The sequence below is a fragment of the Pseudoliparis swirei genome, chromosome 23 (assembly GCF_029220125.1).
Source record: "Pseudoliparis swirei isolate HS2019 ecotype Mariana Trench chromosome 23, NWPU_hadal_v1, whole genome shotgun sequence".
Taxonomy (NCBI): Eukaryota; Metazoa; Chordata; class Actinopteri; order Perciformes; family Liparidae; genus Pseudoliparis; species Pseudoliparis swirei.
The window spans coordinates 6,506,714-6,514,641 of NC_079410.1; positions in this window are offsets into that span (position 1 = coordinate 6,506,714).

A 7,928-nucleotide genomic window follows, 5' to 3' on the forward strand; every position below is an offset into this window, starting at 1 on the left:
GTCTGGGGAGCGGGCGAGCCCGGCAGGATCACCGACCAATCGGCGCGTGCGCTGGGAGGCGCTGCTTCTCCCGGAGGAGGGCGGTGACTAAGCGGGATATCCTCAGTCAGAGCCGGGGGCCCGGGGACCGGACCCGGGGTTCAACTCTATCTCTCATCTAAAACTCTGGATCTCTCCACAAAAGATCCCGCGAACCCGCCTCAAACGACTTTTAATAACTACAATTAAAATAGTCATATTTCACAATGTTGTCTTATAAATCTCTTCATAGTAATTATGGTTAGAAGGGGATGCAGTGAACCCCAGTTCACGTTTCAATCTGGATTATGTTTAAAGATAAATGTTTGTGTCGGAAAAATAATGGGGAATATTTATTTTATGTTAAGCTACTTGAATGCAGTTGGAGGTCAAGAGGTCATGCGCGGCCTACTGATTGGCCACTTAGATTGGTGGACGGTACACATATGTCAAATGATGTGTTATAAGGGCTTTTATTTAGTTTGTGCTGTGTCATCAGTAACTTCGTTTCAATCACTTCTTTAAACCCATTTTTATAGAACAGCTTTTAAGTGATGTCGTCCTTTTATGCAGTTCTTTGGTTCCCCTAATTTAGTTTGTCTATTTTTTTTAATTTTAAATTGTTTAAATTTGTTATTTGTATCTCACCATTCTATTTGTTTTGCCTTGATTCTCTGTAGGGCACTTTATAAACTTTGTTTTTAAAGGTGCTATATAAATAAAGTTATTATTATTATCCGCTTGGGTTGTCACTGCAACATGTTACCTATACACAGACCAGTTATGGGCCTGACACGTGTTTTATGGCGTTTATGAATGAGCAATCAGCATGTAACAACACAACGTAAAACATCTTTCAAAATAAGTCTCAGTGACAAGCCATGAGGATAAAACATTACCCCCCAAAAAAGGGATTTGTAATTTTAGAAGCATAAGTTGGCGTCATTATATTTGGATTTGATATTCTTCATTTTATTTCTCCCCAAATTGTTCCTCGCATTACTATTTATTTAACAATATAGTGTTTAGCACCCGCTTAAAAATTTGCCACCATGCATGTTGTTGCATATATTGTTTGAGCATGAATCTTAAATAAAAACCCAAAGCATGGACTTTTCAGGCAAACTTTTTTTTTTACAGAAAAAATAAACTTCTCAAGAATAGATTAAAGTTATGCACTATACGCACACTTGAAGGGGTCAGCAGAGCTTTGAGAAACGACAATCCTCTTTTTCCCTGCCTCCCCCGGTCCGCAGAGACTCTCAATGTTTATTCTGGACTCGCTTCTAGAATTTTTTTGTTTTCCGTCATACAAAACCCCCCGAGAAATAGATTTTCTATTAACTGTTGAGCAACATGTAAGTAATCTTTAACCTCTTAAAATCACATCTCAGTAAGCCTACTTCGGAGTGTCTGAAATTAATATACAATATATGATTAACACATTGTGTTAAGGTCACAGGACTGTTATAAATGTATTATGTAAACCAGGTTTTCCCCCATGAGTCCATTATTAGACAAATCATGCAGTGTTGCCACATGACAAAGGGATCCCATGATATCATTGAACCCTGTGCTCCCATCACATCTGAGTGAATCAGTCCTGCTTCCTACTGAGCCAATGGAGAAACTGGTTGTATTATATAAATCTCACACATTTCTTTTCAATTTAATGAGAATATTAAACCACTGTGGACCTGCTGACGTTAATATGGCTGACTGAGACCCATTATACTAAGCCTGAACACTTTTTCTGCACATGTCTGCTGATACTGGCTGATCTTGTTTAGTTAGTCAAGAGTTATGTACACAGCAACACAAAAATAACAAATAGTAAAAAGCAATAGCAAATAATTAGATTGTGAATGACAGGATATTTTAATTTCATTCACAATAAAGTAAGACAGAAACATTGTCTAATGGGAAAATGTACCCAGAAATTAGATTCACATGTGTGGCATGCAATTATCTCCCCATCATTGTTGCTGGGACTCCTCCTATTGGCTCTTGGGATTCTGCGGCCAAATCTCAATTATGAATTCCCACCTAAACCCCTCGGGCATTCCTCAGGCATGTTCACAGCAATTATCCGTGTCACTGCAAATCTATACTCTACGTGTATAGAAAAACCTCACCGGTTAGATAATGTTCCTCGGTTAGTCGGTGAATACATTAATAAATGCATTTCATGCGTTAAATCTGATGAAATAAACACTTTACATTCAAATAACTTTGCTGTAAAAGATGGAGCCCTTCTTCTGTGTCCTGCTGATCCATTTAATGAAAGGAACCATTAGAGTGCATTCCATCATGGTTTCAGTGAAAGCTCAGATCCACCTGGGGATATTCTCCAGGAGAGAGATTGATGTTGGGAAGCAGAAGGTTTCTGAGGTGCCGACAAGGGGCACCAAGTACACCGCTTACCTTTAGATGAGGTTTTAGGGCACAACAGGCTCAGGTTCCTGGAAGTTTCCTTTGATGAAACTCACCATGGAACTTTCTGCTTTTTAAATAAAGGAAGTATAATATAATTCCAATGTTATGCTGACAGGGCAGATCATTTGTTTGTCTTAGTAGAACAAGGGCTCCTTTTATATTGTATCATATTCTCTGCAGATCTGTACTGGAAATAACAGATCAATACAGGGTTTTTATCGAGTGGTGGATAAAGTGTTCACTCTTTAATCAAGTAAAGTTAGCAGTACCACGCGACACATATTATATTTATATATTTTTTTCCAGATTTTACTTAAGTAAAAGTACAGTATGAACAGCAAAAAATATTGTACAATAAAATATGTTTACACTTTTACAATGTGCACTGTTTGATCTGGCCCAATGCATCATAATTTTATGATCTGATCCCATGTTTTGTATGAAAATAAAACAATAAAATAACAGAAAATAAACTGTAAAATAAAGTATAAATACTACCTGACAAACTGTTCTTGGGTACATTGCTAGTCCCCGGCAATTTGGAAAATAATCTGTGAATAAGCCTTGTTCTGCAAATTTACATGAATATATTAGTTGGTTTAATACAATTTCAAATGTCAAAAAAATGTGTTCAATAATTCTGAAGCGATACTATACTATTAGATATACTTGTCTTCAGCAGAAGTGAACATACTTTCAAACCAATAGCAGTATACTTGCTTCAGGAAATATAATATGTGTCTTTAAGTGTGGTTTAAAATGTTGTAACACCTCCTCCGCAGCTCTCTGCACCTCCTCTGCAGCTAAACAACATCAGCAGCCCCTCTTTGCATGTGAGGAATATCAAAAAACATCCTATTCTTCTTTCTTTTTTTCATCAAGACTGTTCAAATGTGAGGCTGAGCCAAAAATAGGCCCCAGGCACACAGCAGACAGGCCTCACCACTGGTCTTGTTTGTCATTCCCATTATGAAAGGCGAGCTGTCTCTCAGCTCAAGTCTCCTTTCTCCCTTGCACCCGAGGGTCTCGGCCCTGCAAGCATGACTGAGAGGAACACTGTAAATAAAAATAAAAAAGATCCAGACATGCCTCTAAAATAGGCAAACGACTGTATTTCCACCTCAGGAGTTTATAGGATTTCATCAACTCTACATGTACACGGCTGTGTAAGGATCCTTCAGTGGCCTGATTGATCCACCATGACGTTGTGGTAATTAATGGTGACATGTCCCCTGGGGTGTGGGAGGGTTGAAGCTGGGGCGAAGGCAGCATTAGGAAGCGACTCCAGGAACTGGAGGAGCACTCCGGGCCCCCTGAAGCCCCATCAATCAGACACAGATAAATGGGTTGAGCGCAAGGATAATGTTTTAGCAAAAGGACTCTGTCAGATGCTTCCTCTTTCTTGCTTCCTCAGAGTTTCTAAATTAAGCCCACAGAGAGGTTTGTGCTCATACGCGGGTGACTTGGTTCAGAAGAAGACCAATATGGTTGACAAAGCATGGGCCTTTTTTAACCCTCCTGTTGCCTTAGGGTCAATTTGACCCCATTCAATGTGTAACCCTCCTGTTACCTTTATATTTACTGACATATTTTACCCTCGGGGTCAATTTGACCCCAGCAATTAAAACCCCCAGAAAATTATTAGAATTAATATTGTTTTCCAAGTTTAAGTGTGAGGTACTTTATGTTTGTTTGTTGACTACCTAAATAGCCCTTTAAATATATAAAAAAGTTGATATTTCTTATATGTTTGACACAGTGAAAAACAGCCTGGGGTCAAATTGACCACAAAGAACACCGACGTTAAACATTGAATGGGGTCAAATTGACCCTAAGGTAACAGGAGGGTTAAAAGGATGTTTAAAGGATTTTCACCAAAACAAGACATGTGTGTCTATTGGGTCAGAAAGTATGGCGATCGACCGAAAAGACGTATTAATCCAGAGAAATGTTGGTAACTTAAGGTTGTGTTTGTAGCTGTACTGATCAATCATGGGCAGCGTCGAGTTGACGTCACCGAGTTAAAATATAGAGCACGGTTTAATTGAATGATCGCCGGCAAAGGGCAAAATACTGTGCTGCTGCTAAATACCAACCAGAGCAGAAGGAGGCTGCGGTTGTGTGGAGTAGATTTATACTCCCTTGTTTTTTTTTGTGATAAGACCAGTAGGATCCAGCAGACAGCCCTTCCTCCCTTCCTCCCACCCTGACTCAACGGTTGTTCCCTCCTGTGAGAGCCACAGGTGTGAGCTGAGACAAGGAAGCTGTTATCAGAGGAGACTGAGAAAGGTCATGAAGATTTTAGCGCAGCCTCAATCCATAAACCAAACAGCTGGAAGGCTGAGTTTCCGTCTTTTAATGATCTAATAAAACAATTCAAACTTTAATTGAGTCTCTTTTGTGCTTTAAACGCGGTTTTAAAAAAGGGCGTTGTGTTTATCCATCTTACTTGGTAGGTTTAATAAAGATACAGTCGACACATTCATGCATGGCATTCCCAAACCTGTGTGGTTCTGTCGCCATGTGATACCAGATGTTTCTCCATCAGCATGTTTCTGTTGGGCAGGTGTCTGAACTGGATCTCTCACATGGAATTATCCTCCTTTTCTTCCTCCCAGTGAGAACCGGGCCACCTGTGCAGCACACACACACCACACCTCTGCGAACAAGAAAGAAGACCCATGAATCATTCATTGTCATCGATTAATAATTAATCCCATCAAACACTGAGGATGCAGATGACTACCGGGCTCGGTGACAATAAGCCTCTTTTGTAGAAGAGAAGGTTACCTGTCACAAAAATGATTGCAGTTAAAAAAGGTACAAAAGGGTTTCAGTGGCTGACGTGCAGTATGAGAAGTAGCCTTCAGGAAGCTGGTCTTTTTGTTGATGTTTAAATTTTTTGTAAACAAGTAGACGATAAATAAAAATCTGTCTAATCAAATTATTGCATTTTGACTCACGCCCTGACGCTACTGGCATTCAGACACAAGATATCGTAAACATGTCCGGACAAAATAGTGACATTATTTTGGTGTAATTATTTCAGTCATGTGTTTGATATAATTAGAATATTTTCACATGACAATATTTAAAGAGAAAGATAGCAATGCCAATCTGCCACCGTACATGAAAATATATATTTATACAGATTCATGAAAGAAGAAAATGAAACATTTCAGTGTACATTTTAATCTACATCAACCTGATCAGTATAATCAAAACTTCAATCAAAGTCTCATATGCTTCAACACAGAGGATATTACACCCAGCTGATCGCCGCCTTATTCTTCACAGGATTCTCTGACTCATGGTGCGGTACGATATTTTCAGTCTGCCTGCATTCTGTGTGTCCATCTGCACACGCAGACGAGTCTCTGACGCCCCCGCACAGTGTCACGATCGGTGACTGCTGCACTCGAGAGTGATCCAGAATGCAACGCTGCAGCCAAGCCTTGGCTCCTGATATTATTGGCCACAGTAGCGATGGAAGCTGCCCGGCAGGGACCGCAGCATCGCTGCTGACAGACAGTGGAAACACAGTCAAAGCACACAATGGCCTCCACCGGTCCACAGCCACGACAAAGTCAACATCTCGTGCCAGAAGTCTCCTGCTGAACATGCTCAGCAGATTTCTGTCGAAATCATTTCCTGGCCCAAGAAATCAATCCATGTCCTTAAGTCTCTGATCAATGTTATTGCAGTATAAACTTACCCTCAGTCCAAAGTCCAGTCTTTTTTCATGCAATGCCATGGACACAAGCTGCACTTTCTGCGCACATACACTACCGTTCAAAAGTTTGGGGTCATCCAGACAATTTCGTGTCTTCCATGAAAACTCACTTTTATTTATCAAATGAATTGAAAATTGAATAGAAAATATAGTCAAGACATTGACAAGGTTAGAAATAATGATTAATATTAGAAGTATTAATTTTGTTCTTCAAACTTCAAGCTCAAAGGAAGGCCAGTTGTATAGCTTATATCACCAGCATAACTGTTTTCAGCTGTGCTAACATAATAGCACAAGGGTTTTCTAATCAGACATTAGTCTTCTAAGGCGATTAGCAAACACAATGTACCATTAGAACACTGGAGTGATAGTTGATGAAAATGGGCCTCTATACACCTATGGAGATATTTCATTAGAAACCAGACGTTTCCACCTTGAATAGTCATTTACCACATTAACAATGTATCGTGTGTATTTTTGGTAAATGTTATCTTTATTGAAAAAACAGTGCTTTTCTTTGAAAAATAAAGACATTTCTAAGTGACCCCAAACTTTTGAACGGTAGTGTATACATACACACGTACACACACATGCATACACAATTACCAGCATGCTGTACTTTCTGGCACCTCTCCAAAGATATGACCAACTCAAGGAGAGAGGTCTCTCTGGGGGTAGATATGTTGTTGTAATATTGCTATCTGTGTTTTCTTCTTTCAACTTAATGAATACAAGACTGAAGAAGTAGGGATACCCTTGTTGACTATATACAATCATATTGTCACATATATCATCCACTCCACTGTTTTCACTCTGGGGTTTGAAGGGGCTGTAACCTATATTTAAAATCCCCAATGCATAGTTAATGTAATACAAATTTGAATAAAACTCTCTTTAGCAGCTCACTGGCACTAATGTGCATAACCTTTGACAGTTTGTGCCTCTTTAGTGTTTGACAAATCAAGACAACAGACTTCTTCCAGATACAATTATTGTAGGAGGAGGTGAACAATAGTTCCAGTCACCAACGCACCAACCCAGCTGCAGGAGGACAGGAGAAGAAGGATTCCCAGTTGAAGCACAAAGGTTTTCCAGACTGGAGGCAGGGATGCGTCAGAGCTCCTGCTCCAGAAAAACCAGGCTGATGAACATCAGAACTAAGAAAAGGCCCAGGCTATGAAGAAGGGCATTGTGAATGTGTAAAGCAGAAACTGAGATCAAGTTTGTTGGGGAGCAAAGACATCTCAGAAGAGCAGGTCTGTACAAGTGGAAGGGATTGAGAAGGTCATCTCGTCTAAAAGTCTAAAACTGAAGGGAGAAAAGGCCCCTTCAAAGTACCAGTGGTGTAAAACATATATCATTGCAGAATAATGAACAAAAAGAAGCTGTGCAGAACCAGTGTGAGCTGCAGCGACAAAAAGCTCACAATGGGAATGTGTGATATAAATGATGATGACTATCAGGAACTTGGAGCTAAACATGCAAAAGGTCAAAAAGTTACCCTTTTTAGCAATCCGTAACCAAGGTTTTTTTTTAGATGTCAGCGATACATCTCAAAAACCTCATCAATGTATTTCTTTAAAAATGTCAATTACAAAAGAAAGTGATTTATTTTAGACACATCATCCCTAATCTACTCACCCATCCCCACTCTGCATTTCCCCAACTATCTATCTACCCTTGCCATCCACTCATATCAGTCAACGCAGGCATGCGCTTCCAGGTCAGCGCAGTGCTGCAC